The sequence below is a fragment of the Dermochelys coriacea genome, chromosome 2 (genome assembly GCF_009764565.3).
Source record: "Dermochelys coriacea isolate rDerCor1 chromosome 2, rDerCor1.pri.v4, whole genome shotgun sequence".
NCBI classification, from domain to species: domain Eukaryota; kingdom Metazoa; phylum Chordata; order Testudines; family Dermochelyidae; genus Dermochelys; species Dermochelys coriacea.
In genome coordinates this window covers 122,683,473-122,698,363 of record NC_050069.1, presented here as the reverse complement: position 1 = coordinate 122,698,363, position 14,891 = coordinate 122,683,473, and the positions used below count along the sequence as shown (strand labels likewise).

Below are 14,891 nucleotides of genomic sequence, written 5' to 3'. Positions count from 1 at the left end.
GACGTTTTAAGGGGAAGGTTTTCTTTAGGGTAGGTAATTGCACTTAACAGACACAGTTTCAGGCACTTGGGCACTGCATTTGCACACAAATACTATAAGAGGATAGGAATAGTAGTATTTCTAAATTCACAAGATATATTTATGCTGGTGTGCATGGCAATATATGGATTGTAAACCAGCTGCAATATTTTCTGTGAAGGTCCTTACACATAGCTTTAAAATGCCTTTCCATTTGATTCCAGTTAGTCCTTGATAGCAATACCTGGGAACAGAATTCAAATGATCTTATGTTCCATTTAATAAACCCTTTCCAGTGCATCATAAACAATTAATATTTGTCTTAAGTGTAAGTTATAAACCACAGTTAGTTTAATTCCCTCTCATTTTATACTGATGAATTTCTACTAATCGTAATCCAGTAGAGCTTTAACTATGCACTGTAAATGAAAGCTGAATTAACACATGAAAGTAGCTTCTTCAGAAACCTTTTCTTGCAGACTGTTTATAATGAAAAGTAAATTCAAATTATTCTTTCAGTGGTTTCAGACGAATATTTCACTTGTGTGTGTGCGCCCAGCGCACTAAAGCTGGAGAACTTTGCCTTGCAGTATCCACAGTGCCTGTAGCCCTAGCCCCTGCCCCTGGCTATCTAAAGGTGGCTTCACTCTGGACAACCCCCTACCCCCTGCAGTTCCTTCTTATCACCTATGGCTAGGGTTAGTTTGTTCTGAGTGGTGTTTTACCTTATACTTTCAAAAAGAAAAGGAGTACTTGTGGCACCTTAGAGACTAACAAATTATTAGAGCATAAGCTTTCGTGAGCTACAGCTCACTTCATCGGATGCATTTGGTGGAAAAAACAGAGGAGAGATTTATATACACACACACAGAGAACATGAAACAATGGGTTTATCATACACACTGTAAGGAGAGTGATCACTTAAGATAAGCCATCACCCGTGATCACTCTCCTTACAGTGTGTATGATAAACCCATTGTTTCATGTTCTCTGTGTGTGTGTATATAAATCTCTCCTCTGTTTTTTCCACCAAATGCATCCGATGAAGTGAGCTGTAGCTCACGAAAGCTTATGCTCTAATAAATTTGTTAGTCTCTAAGGTGCCACAAGTACTCCTTTTCTTTTTGCGAATACAGACTAACACGGCTGCTACTCTGAAACCTTATACTTTCAGTCTGTCTTCTGAGATTTCTGGTTGTATACAGTTGTCAGTTTGTTAGTGTGGTTAAATAGTACCTTTTTGTTTAGTTTTAGTTTTTAGTAGGTAGTTTGCTCTCCTGAGAGGTACCCTCACCAAGGTTTAAGCATTGTTCAATGTGTGGGGTGGCTCTTCCCAACAGTGACTCCCACCTGAGGTATTTTCTGTCTCTGGGACAGATTAAAGAAAGGTGCTTCCTTTGCAAGTCATTCAAGAGAAGAATGCAGGTGGTGAGGGGCTTGTGCCTGAAAACAGCACCTCTTGGAGCAAGCCACTAAGCTCATTTCAGCACTGAGGGACTCCACTGATTGACTGCCCCCCCCTTTGGTGTTGTCAAGTGACGTTGCTCTGCGTTCGAGGACTGTTGCCTCCTCTAAGAGGAGGAAGGGTCATATGCCTTTCCCTGGTCCTCTGAGAACCCATTCCAGGATTTAAGAAGATTGCTGATGGCACCGTGGTTCTGCTGACACATGGGATGCAGCTGGTCCATCTAACTGCTTCTCAGTACTGCATCTTGACCAGTGGGTGTCTGTACTATCAACTCTGGTACTGGCTGTCGGACATCCGTTGAGTCTAGTAGCAGTGACATCGGTGTTAGCACTAACTGTCATCTGAGGACTTCCAGGGCTCCTTGGGATTTGGTTTAGGGGCATCTTTCTCCACCCCTCCCCCTCTAAGCACTGCTTTTGAAAGCATTTTAGACCGTTCCTGGATCGCTATTGGTACCCCACAGGCACTGCTCCCATAGTAGGGAAAGTAGCTGCTAGCTCAGTACCCAGTGGCCTCCTTGAAACTCTTGGGACATCCTTCAGTCCATGAGATCCCGCTCTTCAACACAGTCCAGGGTAAGCTCACTGGTCCTAGTTGCCTCCATTTCAGAGGCTGATGTCGTCCCTCCTGAGCTGGTTCAGCCTGATCCTCTTGTATAAGAGCTAGTTCCCCTGTAAGAGCCTCCATTAGTACCACATCCTGCTTCTTCTTCATCACCGGAGTATGGGACTCTGCTTCTCCTGTGCCTGAAGATTTTAAGGCATATCAAGATGTCCTGAAGTTTATGGCCTCCGCCTTGAGCATCCTCACTGAGTTTGTACAGGAGCACACACATAAGTTTTGGATATTCTGCTGCCATCAGCTCCGGGGAGGTGGCTCTCCTGATAAGTGAAGATCTCTTGTAGCCTGTGAAGTCCCTATGGAACACTCCAGCTTTCTTGCCTGCCACTGCGAATCATTCTGAGAAATGTTATATTCCCATCAGAGGCTTTGTGTGCTTCTGTTCCAACTCAGCTTCTAAGTCTCTCATGGTAACTGCAAAAAATGACAGATCACAGCAGGGGAGATGTATGTCCACATCTAAGGACAACAAATCAAAGAGGCTAGATTTGATGGGGAGAAAAATTCATAACACTTCATCTTTACAGATGCGCATCATGAACAAGTAGGTACTGCTATGCATATATGACCTTTGACAAATGGGACACTGTATCCAAATTCATGGATAAGCTGCCAGAAACTCCAGGGAAGAGTTTAAGGTGTTCATTTTGGAGGGTTATTTTGAGGCCAAAACTTCGTTGCAATCAACTTTGGACATGGCAGGCAGCAGTCAGCAGCAATATCGCTCACAGCGTTTCTTTCGACTGCCCTCCTTCCCTGAGAAAGCAGGACTTCCCCAGGAAGTCTCATGTCCCAGAGAGGAAGTCTTCTGGCTCTAATTTTAGTCACTTAGCTCATCATCCACCAGCACTGAGCAAGCAGCCATTTTGACTTTCAGGTTTCCATGGTAGCATTCCCAGTTGTGACCTCCCTACCCCTATCCCCTTGATTTGGGGATAAGCTGTCTTGCTTTTATGATACTTCAGATTCAGCAACCATGGACACGTGGGTCCTAGGCACTGAGATTGAGCTGTACCATTCAATTCCTGAAGATCCCTCCCCTCCACCTTCCTACTCTGTCCCTCTTCAGGGACCTGTCTCTCATAAGTCACTGTTCCTTCGGCAGGTCCAGATTCTACTTGCAGTGGGAGCTGTATACGAGGTCCCTCTGCAGCAACAGGGGATTCTATTCTCTGTTCTCCACAACCTCCACTAGTACATCAAACGTGAAATTCTGGATCGTCACCCTAGCAATTGCTCTCCCTGCATTTAATCACTACAACTGGTTTGCTACCCTGGATTTTCATGTGGTGATTCTCACAATCCACAGGAGGTTTCTGAGGTTTGTTGTGGCAGGTCAGCGCCATCAGGACACCGTGTTTTCCTTTGATCTGTTCTTGGGTCCCCACATTTTTACCAAGTGTATGACCCTAGTGACAGCATACCTCAGGAAGAGGGGTCATATCTTCTCGTACTTGAATGACTGGTTAGTGAGAGGTAAGTCCAAAGAAGTCCTCTATCCTGTCCAATGCATGTCTAAGTCTCTTAGATTGTCTGACCCTCATCCTAAACAAGGGACAATTGACACTGGTACCAACTCAAAGAATCAAGTTCATTAGGGCCCTTCTAGATTCTATGAGTTTTTGAGAGTGTTTCTGCTAAATGTATGATTTCAAACAATTTTGTGATCTATATCTGTCACTGCAGTCTCAAACTTCAACCATGGATGCTGTATTCCTCAGGTTGTTAGGCCATATGTATGTGTGCACATACCTAGTCAAACATGTGAATTTTTCAGATAGCATAGTGATGGAGAGAGTGTTGGAGCAAGAGACAGTATAAGAATCTAAATAAAAAAGAATAGAGCTCTCTGGCCCATTGTAATGAGGCTGGTTCTGGCGGGACCCAACTGAGAGTGCCAATTCAGGACAAATTGCTTAAAGCAGGGCAGTTACAGCCCAAGGCTGGGGTTTCTTTGCACACCATGGCAAACCAAACCAGCCAAACAGAGAAGACATTGGTTTTACCCTACTTGCTAACCACAAGTCACACAAGCAATTCCCTTAGACACGCCACTTTCCCAGTATCACCACCAGTGCCAGGGGGTCATGGGGACAAATGGTTATGAAAACCAATACCCCAGTAAAAGAAAAACGGTTCTCTCGATCCCAAAGGACCAAGCCCCAGACCTAGGTCAATATACAAATCAGATCTTACCCACAAATCACGCTGTTGCCAATCCTTTAGAATCTAAAATCTAAAGGTTTATTCATAAAAGGAAAAGATATAGATGAGAGCTAGAATTGGTTAAATGAAATCAATTACATACAGTAATGGCAAGTTCTTGGTTCAGGCTTGCAGCAGTGATAGAATAAACTGCAGATTCACATCAAGTCTCTGGAGTACATCCACAGCTGGGATGGGTCATCAGTCCTTGGTTCAAAGCTTCAGTGTAACAAAGTTCCTCCAGAGGTAAAAAGCAGGACTGAAGACCAGATGGAGGAGCTGCAGCAGCTTTTTATATTCTCTTGCCATGTGGTCTCTGCTTTCTTTGTTTCAAAGACAAGCTGTCCATCACATGGCATGGAAAAACCTCAGAATTCTGTCCGAAGGCATGTCCCTGCATGCCTTGCTGAGTCCCAACTCCCCATCTGTCTTCTCTCAATGGGTCAGTTGTATAGCTAATGGTCCTTAATGGGCCATCAAGCAGGCTAGGCAGAGCTGACCCCAACTTGTCTGGGGTGTCACCCAGAAGCATAGCATAAGTTTGAAATACAGACAGTATAGAGCCAATATTCATAACTTTAACTACAAAAATGATACACACATATAGACAGCATAATCATAACCAGGAAACCATAATCTTGTCTGAGACACCTTATTTGACCCCAGTCATAAAAATAAAGGGAAGGGTAACTACCTTTCTGTATACAGTGCTATAAAATCCCTCCTGACCAGAGGCAAAACCCTTTCACCTGTAAAGGGTTAAGAAGTGAAGGCAACCTCGCTGGCACCTGACCAAAATGACCAATGAGGAGACTAGATACTTTCAAAGCTGGAGGTGGGGGGAAACAAAGGGTCTGTCTGTATGATGCTTTTGCCGGGAACAGATCAGGAATGCAGACTCAGAACTTCTGTAAGGTTAGTAAGTAATCTAAAAATGTGTTAGATTTCCTTTTGTTTAATGGCTGGTAAAATACGCTATGCTGAATGGAATGTATATTCCTGTTTTGTGTCTTTCTGTAATTTAAGGTTTTGCCTAGAGGGATTCTCTGTTTTGAATCTGATTACCCTGTAAGATATTTACCATCCTGATTTTATAGAGATGATTCTTTTACCTTTTCTTTAATTAAAAGTCTTCTTTTAAGAACCTGATTGCTTTTTCCTTGTTCTTAAGATCCAAGGCTTTGGGTCTGTGTTCACCTGTACAAATTGGTGAGGATTTTTATCAAGCCTTCCCCAGGAAAGGGGGTGTAGGGCTTGGGGGGCTATTTGGGGGGAAGACGTCTCCAAGTGGGCTCTTTCCCTGTTCTTTGTTTAACACACTTGGTGGTGGCAGCATACGGTTCAAGTCAAGGCAAAGTTTGTACCTTGGGGAAGCTTTTAACCTAAGCTGGTAAGAATAAGCTTAGAGGGTCTTTCATGCAGGACCCCACATCTGTGCCCTAGATCCAGAGTGGGGAAGGACCTTGACAATCCCTTTGTACAAGATTTGGTGCCACTAAAGGACCTTGGTTGCAACCATGTTCTATATGGTCTGAGTTCAAGTCTGTAACATGACACTATAGACCTAGTTCCTTGGGAGCTAAGGTACATAACCTTTTAGGGTTGTTTACACTGCTTTTGTTTATGCTACACAGAAAACTTCCCACTGATATCAATTCAGAACTATTGTACATGAGCATTAATGTACTAAAAATCCCCAAAGGTCATTGCTGAATCTGGGCCTAAAATAAGAAAAACTAGACTTGCTTTAACTAGTGTCTAGTGTGAAAGGAAATCTTTGTTAAAAAATACTCAGTTAATCAGGTGGATTGATTTTAAATCAGAGATTTAAAACATCAGTTTTAATTGTGTATTGCATTTGTACTTTAGTTATTTTCCTAAGAAAGGTTGATTCTTATTGGTTGGTAACCAGTGTTAATTTGCAATAAATATAGTCTGTACACTAAACTTGGTACTACTTTTTGCTAACCAGGCGAATACACTATATCTTTATTAAAATAAATAAATATTTATTTAAGCGTTATGTAGTTTAATTTACATTTATTCAGATCCTAATTTTTACTTTTTTTATTCTGTTAAAAATGCCAAATTAACATTTATTATATACTAGATGGTTCATTTTTATTTCCAAGCTCTATTTGGATGAAAATTCAAATTCGATTAAAGATTCACAAAGACAGGAATTTTTCTATTAAATAAAACTACCTTAAGTGTTCTGTATAACTAAGAAAACATGTTTATCAAAACATGTTTTGCCTTTAAAAACTAAGTGAATTATTAACAGTTAAATTAATAAATATTATTATAAATATTTATTACTCCATCTAGTGCATCATTTTCTAAATCATTCAGTAGGGAACATGTTTCTCTGACATCAGTCCAGGTGAAGCAGTTGTCATCACACACAATTGTTGTATAGCCAGAGGGAAGGATACAACTGCTCTTTTCTGTGACATCTCTCAGCCATGAAGGAAACTGCTCGGTGTTAGATTGCAGGCTGCTTTTGTCAAAGTACTTGTTGTCAGGTTAAAAGGGAAAAAAAAAGAGGAAAAGAAAGAATCATAGAATTGAAAAGAATGGGGGTAGTCTTAGCCATTATATTCACTTTATTTATTTTATTTGTGATTTGTTTCATGTATTTGACTTACTGTAATGCTTTAGTTTGGGGTCTTTGTACTGGTGGTTTTGATTACCTTCTCCATGCCTCTTTCGCCTGCATATCCCTAAGAGGGCAGTTGTAGTATGCTGATATCTAATAGGAAGCCCTACAACATGGCAGCTGCCTCTACTGAGGCTCCATAAGAAGAGCTGGCCATTTTCTCTAACATTTCCCCTGTCCGTTGTTTTCTCAACTGGGGAGACAAACTGGCAGATTCCCTCATGTCTTCTGCATAAGTGGAGCCAGTGAGCTCAACCCTACCAAAAAGACACGAGCTTCAGCTGGACAACTGACCAGCTGTCTTGGGACACAACTTATTAGAAAACCTGCTGTCCAGTGCTGTTTTTATGCACTGAGCTGATCAGTTTATGTGCAGAAGTTTTCATCTTTATAAATATAAAGTCTACAAATGTATTGAGTATTTGGTTTTACTAAGCCGTCTATTTTTTTTTTTGTCCCATGAGTGTTTGCTTTAGCTAGGTTTCAGTGTGTAACGTATGTGTTTCAACGAAGGTAGGCCAATGAGAGGTGTTCTTCAAGCCTATGGGTATAAACATCAATGAAGTCGTTTTGTTACTCATTTCTAAATGGCTTCTTGGTGCACAGGGAGAGAGAAGGCGAGTTGGTTCATAATAGTAATATCATCACCTAGCTGTATTGAATGGCGAGGCACTCTAGCCAGTGTAAAGTAGTTGCTTCAGTTTTGTGTCATGTAGCAGCAAGATGACTTCATGTATTTTTAGTTTGCATGTTTCAACAGAGAGAGCGTACAGTGGCCCTGAAGACATTAATTCTTACTGGCTCATGCTCCTTATTATGGGCTGATCCTGAGAAGTCATCTGTGGAGGTACATTCTTACAACAGCAGAGAGTCAAACTTCAATAAAACTAATGTGATCATAAGGGTCTGACTGCATAGACTTCTTTGTAGGAACAGGACTATATTAATAGAAGATTATCAGACACGCTCTACCTACCTATCTAGGTTCAATGTATGGGCCCATAACAAGGTAGTATCTGAATCAAATATTTTTAAAAACATGAATCTGATTAGTCTACCGCTCAACAAGCTGATACTGGCTAGGACAAAGCATAATATGGGCAGGTGCTGTCCAGCTTTTTGTGAGGGATCACAGGCCTCAAACTCGGGCCCCACAGGTCCCAGGCAACGCTCAGGCTACGACTGCCATCCAGCAGCTCACCTTAGGAACTAGGGAAGAGTTCAGGGAAGGGCTAACTTGCAGAGGGCTCTACCACCAAAGCTCCCGAGTCTGGAAACATCCATCCCCCTGATTGCCTCAAGAAAGCACTATATGAACCAGGAAGTAACAACAGGAAATTGTCCGAGCATCTAGCAAAATCCTTAGCTGTGACTACTGACCCTTTCTGCTTATCTGACTCCTGAGCCCTGCATTCCTAATGCTCTTGGTTGCTGCTTCCCTGGCTGCTTCTGATTCCTTTCTTCCTATCCCAGACCCCCATCTACTCCCAGTTCATGCTATCCTGCCCTCCTCCAGGTCTCTGATGTGGTTAATAACTCCTGGCCTAGTACCTGACGTTATCCCCAACTCCTGACCCCTGGCTTGGCACCTGACTCCTTTTCTGACTCTGACCTTTGCCTGGGTACCTGATGCAATCTTTGGTTTTGATCCCCTGCTCTGACCACTAGCTCTGACCGCTTGCCCACACCCTTGTCGTTGTGCTTTTCTGTCGGGTTGCTAACTGTTCATCTTAATCTTGACTTTTATCATCTTTGCTTTTCTAGTACTGGGCCTCTACTAGAAAAGGATACTGTAATGTGTAATTCCATATTCTTTATGAAAATATGCTTATGATATGAATGACATAACTGGGATATACTTTATGCAAGATGGCTCATATCATTGGAAAGGTTATGATTTACTGAATGCGATTATCCTATTTGTATGCATGTATCATTTCTGTATCTAAAATTAGGAATATTGACTATGTATCTCTATTTCAACTATGCTACTTTGGCCACTGCCACCGCTTCAAGATACAACAATTAAAAGCCAGACTGTATGGATGGCCCATCAACAAGGACAATGGACTATAAAAGAGCTTAATCTTCCTGTGAACGTGTGGGTCAGCCTGTGAAGAATGGCTCCAAGGGCCCTACAGAGTCAGGTGGTCTTGTCACCTGATATTAAAACATTACCTGGGACTTCTTGCAACATCCACTGTGAGGGAAGGGGGGTCAAAATAGGAAACAAAGGACTTCCGCCTTATGCAAATCCTATCCAAGGGTGGGGAGTGAGATAATCCAGGTAGTCAGTTCTCCCCTGCAATCCTTCCCAAGATGACGGCTGGAAACAAGTAAGACTGAACAGGGGGAAAGAACTGGGCCCAGGCTGGAAGGGCATCTGGCCTGTGAAGAAGATTATTAGAACCACATTTAGGGTGAGAACTTGTATGTAACCAGTTTCTTTAGTGTATTAAGCTTAGTTTGTGTGTTCTGTTTTATTTTCTTAGTAATCTGCCTTGTTCTTTCTGCTATCTCCTTAACTACTTAAAATAAACTGTTATAGTTCATAAATTTATTTCTGGTGTATAATGCAACCCAGTTGATGTGATTTCTAACTCGGGGGGGGGGGGGGTCGAGAAATTGTGCATACCCTCTTCCACACTGAGGGAAGAGGCGAATATAATATATCTTTGGGTCTGTACTCCAAGGGAGGTGGACATCTGAGTGTTGGAGCAAGTCCCGCAAGCTGAGTCTTCCCAGAGCTGATCTGCAGCTGGGTGTGGCCCTGCCTGTGTGTATGTTAGAGGAGATTTTAAGAGCCTGGCTCAGCAAGACAGGTAAAAGGGGGCCCATGCTGTCAGAACAGGTAGACTCAGTGGTATCTCAGGACATCAGATGACTTCCCAAGGGGTCCAACCTGCCACATACACAATCTTGCCTAAGTATGAGTTGGTTTCATTAGGGGAGAAAAAACTTTACAAGTAATTACGGTAACCTGAAACTTCCAAACTAAAGGCTTGATCCTGCAAACACTTATGTGTGCTTAAGTTTATGCATGTGAGTATTCCCATTGACTTCAGTGGAACTACTCACATATTCAAAGTTAGGAACATGTGTACAGTAACTCCTCACTTAATGTTGAAGTTACATTCCTGAAAAATGCAACTTTAAGCAAAATGATATTAAGCAAATCCAATTTCCCCATAAGAATTAATGTAAATAGTGGGGGATAGGTTCCAGGGAAATTTTTTTCATCAGACAAAAAACTAATATATACACACAATTTAAACAAACAATTTAATACTATACACAGCAATGATGATTGTGAAGCTTGGTTGAGGTGGTGAAGTTAGAGGGTGGAAGAGGGTGGGATATTTCCCAGCGAATGCCTTACTGCTAAATGATGAACTAGATTTGGCTGAGTCCTCAAGGGTTAACACGTTGTTAATGTAGCCTCACACTCTACAAGGCAGCAGAATGGAGGAGTGGAGACAGCATGGCGGACAGACAGGCACCCTGTGTGTGAGAGAGAGATGCACATTTCTCCTTTAAGTACGCTGACCCTACTCTTAAGTACATTGCCTTTTTAAGTTAATCAGCAAGTTGAGATGGCAGCTGCTGCCAGGAAGCTCCCTCTGTCCTGAGCCCTGTTGTGTCGTCCCCCCCCCCACTCTATGGAAGATGAGGTAAGTGGGGTGCAGGGGGGAGGGGGACACCCTGATATTAGCTCCTTCCCTCCCTCCCCTCCCCCCCCCCGCACAGCAAGCGGGAGGCTCTGGAGAGCAGCTCCAAGGCAGAGGGCAGGAGCAATACATGGCAGTGAGGGGAGGGACTGCTGGCAACTGATAGCCTGCTGGGAAGCGCGGTGCTGATAGGGGGACTGTTGGTCCACCCTGGTTCCAAGCCCCCCCCAAATGGAACTGTTATAAGTGGTAGACTTTATCCACCTGACATCCTTCTCATAACACAAGGACTAGGGGTCACCAAATGAAATTAATAGGCAGCAGGTTTAAAACAAACAAAAGGAAGTATTTTTTCACCCAACGCACAGTCAACCTGTGGAACTCTTTGCTAGAGGATGTTGTGAAGGCCAAGACTATAACAGGGTTCAAAAAAGAAGTAGATAAATTCATGGAGGATAGGTCCATCAATGGCTATTAACCAAGATGGGCAGGGATGGTGTCCCTAGGCTCTGTTTGCCAGAAAGGGAATGGGCAACTGGGGATGGATCACTTGATAGCCTGTTCTGTTCATTCCCTCTGGGACACCTAGCATTGCGCCCCTGTTGGAAGACAGGATACAGGGCTAGATAGACCTTTGGTCTGATCCAGTATGGATGCTCTTATGTTCTTATGTCAATGCAGCTCTGGGAATATGAAATAATAACAATTAGTAATTGCGTAGTACATTTAATCTTCATGACACTAATTGTTACTGAAGTACAGGAGCACATTTTGTGGGCTTGATTCTCAGTTATGCTACGTTTTTTTATACTGTTCTGGAAGCATAAAGGTGCCTTAAAATGAGCAGAAAGCCCCCCCCACCCCAGGGTATCCCCTGTGCGGGGAGCATCCTTGGCCATTGTAAAGCTGATACAAGCCTCTACTCACAGTCTCTGGCATGGGGACCAGGCTGGAGTGCATTGCAGCACAGCTATTCTCCTTTTACCAGGGCCTAAAGAACTTCTGGCAACTCTGGCAGTATTGCAGGAGTTGGGATTTCTCACATAGGACCCTCAGTCATTTCTGGAATTTAACACCTTCCAGCCTTGTCTCCACCTCTCATCAGCCCAAGGAGTGAGCAACTGAATTCCCCCATAGCCATCCTATTCCTAGGATACAACTTTGTTCCTATACCCTTTCAGCCATCTTACCGTGGCCATCAAAGGGCCACAGCTACTGTGACCAGATACCCAATAAAAGGGATTTCATCTGCAACAGCATAGTGACCTACCACATCCCCAGCCACCAACAACAGGTCATCCCATTATCTCATTAACCTCCCAAATAATTTCACTCTGCCATACTCTCTAAAACAAGAAGACTAATCCTCCCAAAGTTTATCACAATCTCCACAAATACCTATTTTAAGTAATCACAAAGCTGGGTAGACTAGCAAATTTAAAAAAAAAAGAGGAAATAAAATGGAAATACCTATTTGGCAATGCACTACAATGCAAATCAGTTACCTCAGTGTTCATATTACAGCTTTCTTGGCTGCAAATGTTACATAGTAGTCATTATTAAATACTCAGCATTTACCAAGAGCTATTATACAGTCCACTCCAGTTATCACATATTCTAAATCTAAAGGGAATTATGGTATCTCTGGTACCATTATGTGTTAAATATTGACAAATGTCAACTGTTTCTGTTTTAAAAAAAAATAGCCAAGGTTAAATATGCTACAAAGTTCCATTGTAATTCCATTCTCTTTCACTCCTGTCTTTCTGAAATAACTAACTCTCTACTGGAACTGAAATTTTCTACGCTTGGTCTCAGCCCAGAAGTGATTTGAATGTGAATGCATGAGAGAGAGAAAGAGGCTGAAAGAAAATGAATTCAACCATTTGAATTGTGGGAGACTGAAAAAAAATAATGCTTTTTGATTCACTGTTTTCTTGAAAACAGCTGTAGAAGAAAACTTCAAACAGAGCATGAAACTGTTCCTCATGAAAAATAATCTCTCGTTTGAGGTTGAAGGATTAATTAAAAAAAATTGAAAAGTTTGAAGTAATCAAATGTCACTTCTGAACATGCTCAATAGCATATGGTCAGATTTTACAAGAGCCTAGTAAAGTGCTGCCCTCAGCATATCACATGTTTACCTGAAGGAAATTTTAAGTATCTCATTGAAAACACAGTTGGGCTACAAGTAAAACCCCAGATTCTAGCATCTCCAAATTTTGGGGAAGTTCCAAACTCTGCAGCTGGCACCTATATGTCCTTTATTAATTTTTGATTATATGTAGTGCCGATGGTCTCGTACAGGATTAGTGCCCCATTTTGCTAGGCATCATACAAACACATAGTAAGACACAGTCCCTGCCACAACCTGCTTTCAGTCTAAATCAACAAGAAAAAACAAAGGTTGGGAGGAAAAGAGAGACACACAGGGGTGAAATGACTTGTCCAAGGTCATACAACCAGTCGGGCCAGAGCTGGAAAGAAAACCCAGGGGGCAGAGCCTCTGCTTGATGATTGGAAATGGAAAATTTTCTTTCTTGTGTTGAGCTAAATCATTAAACATTCCCAGCAGGCTGTACTAAGAAAACGCAATTCTAGTCTAAAATCAGATGGTTGTGACCCTTAAATGTGTGATTCTTTCTGTATATAGACTGATGCATGTAATTTTTTTGGTGAAAAGACTATATTTAGGTAAAAACCCTATGCCATCTTGAAATGTCTAAAAATCTAAACAATGGGACAGACTGTCAATTTGTGGCAGTCTCGTACTCTTAATTATGGGTGTATTTTAAGCATTTTGTAACCTCTTTGTTACCACAACATGTTTTATTTTAAAGTACATACTGTACATTAAACTTATTTTTCCCACACTGCCACCTGTGAATACATTGCCAACTGTACTAAAAATGTTTCTGCCTCACCGATCATATTTCATGGATGCTTACAGAGGACTGAAATGCAACTAAATGTTCTCTTGCATTCTTAGATTCTGACTGGCTGCTGATAGTGATGTCCACAACATGACAAAATACACCGAAGTTTAAAATTATAACAGAGTGAAATAAAAATTAGATTTTTGTGATCTTCAGACATGTCTGAAGATCAGTACTTGACAGGTTACTGGTTTAGATGTGAAGGAGCTACTTGAAGCTTATATTCATTATTCAGCATTTGAATCTGGAATTAGATGCTAACCTTGGACGAATAGAGCCAGTACGTGCAATGCATCTCTTCCCAGGCTTTTGAGATGAGAGAGGTTCAGAAAGGTAGGCTTTCTTTAGGAGCAAGTGTACTTAATCCAGGTGATATTGATAATCTTGTTAGGTTAAATTATTACCAGATTAAAGTAGAATCTACTCTTCATTATTTGCTTGAATTATTTTTGTGGGTGGGAGGGGATTACATTTGAATTTATTTTCCTGTGTTTATACTTAGAACAGAGGAAGGTGCATTTTAACAATCTGAATACATAAGTGAGGAAAAGCAAGGGCAAGTATTACACTTCTAAAGAAGTTAAACACACTGTATTTATCCTGTGTTAGTCTTGCTTGAATAGCTGAAAAACACCCATTTTGAAGAATGAATGTGCTTAAGTAGTTTCAGTAAAGAAGGAAGTACTCACATGCTTAATTTTAAGCACATACTTCAGTGTTTTGCTGAATCAGGACCATGGTCAGCTATTCATCTAATTAACCATTTGTAGGTACAGATACCTGTTTTTCTTTGTAATCATGGTATTTGTGTGCACAATTACATGTACCCACCATTGAGAGCCAGACCAATTGCTAGATGTAACTTGGGTAGTGTGTATTCATCAAGACCACAATTTCCCCCTTCACCCCCTTCTCTGTGTTAAATCTCTGGGAGTTCTGGGATGCTGAAGGGGAGTAGGAGAGTACAGAGACTCCCCTTCCTCCAACAGGCCGGAGAGCAGGACAGATTCATGGTACCAGGGGACCTTGCTACCCTGTATGTTTGGTGCACCCTAGCCTCAAGTGGGCATGGTCAGCCATTTAGGGAGGATGGACAAGTCCCCAGTGTAGTGTGGAATGAACTGGCAGGAGGAAGCACCTGCTACTGCTTTTCACAGCAGCAGTAAGATGCACTGTCTCATAGTGTGGCTGTTTGCCCTATCAATTTTATCCTGCCCTTGTTGGAGGGCTCTGGAAACCTCATTGTGGAGGCTGGAATCATTTTATCTCTCTCTCCCACCATGGCTCAGGTAAGGAAGGACAGGGTTTTATTATCT

The 14,891-nt window shown here is 42.0% G+C and overlaps 1 protein-coding gene across 6 annotated transcripts in view; it reads left to right on the top strand.

Moving 5' to 3' along the window:
• GMDS (GDP-mannose 4,6-dehydratase) overlaps window positions 1–14,891 on the top strand; it is a 565,099-nt gene that overhangs the window by 241,340 nt on the left and 308,868 nt on the right. The gene's annotated exons all lie outside the window — the stretch shown is intronic.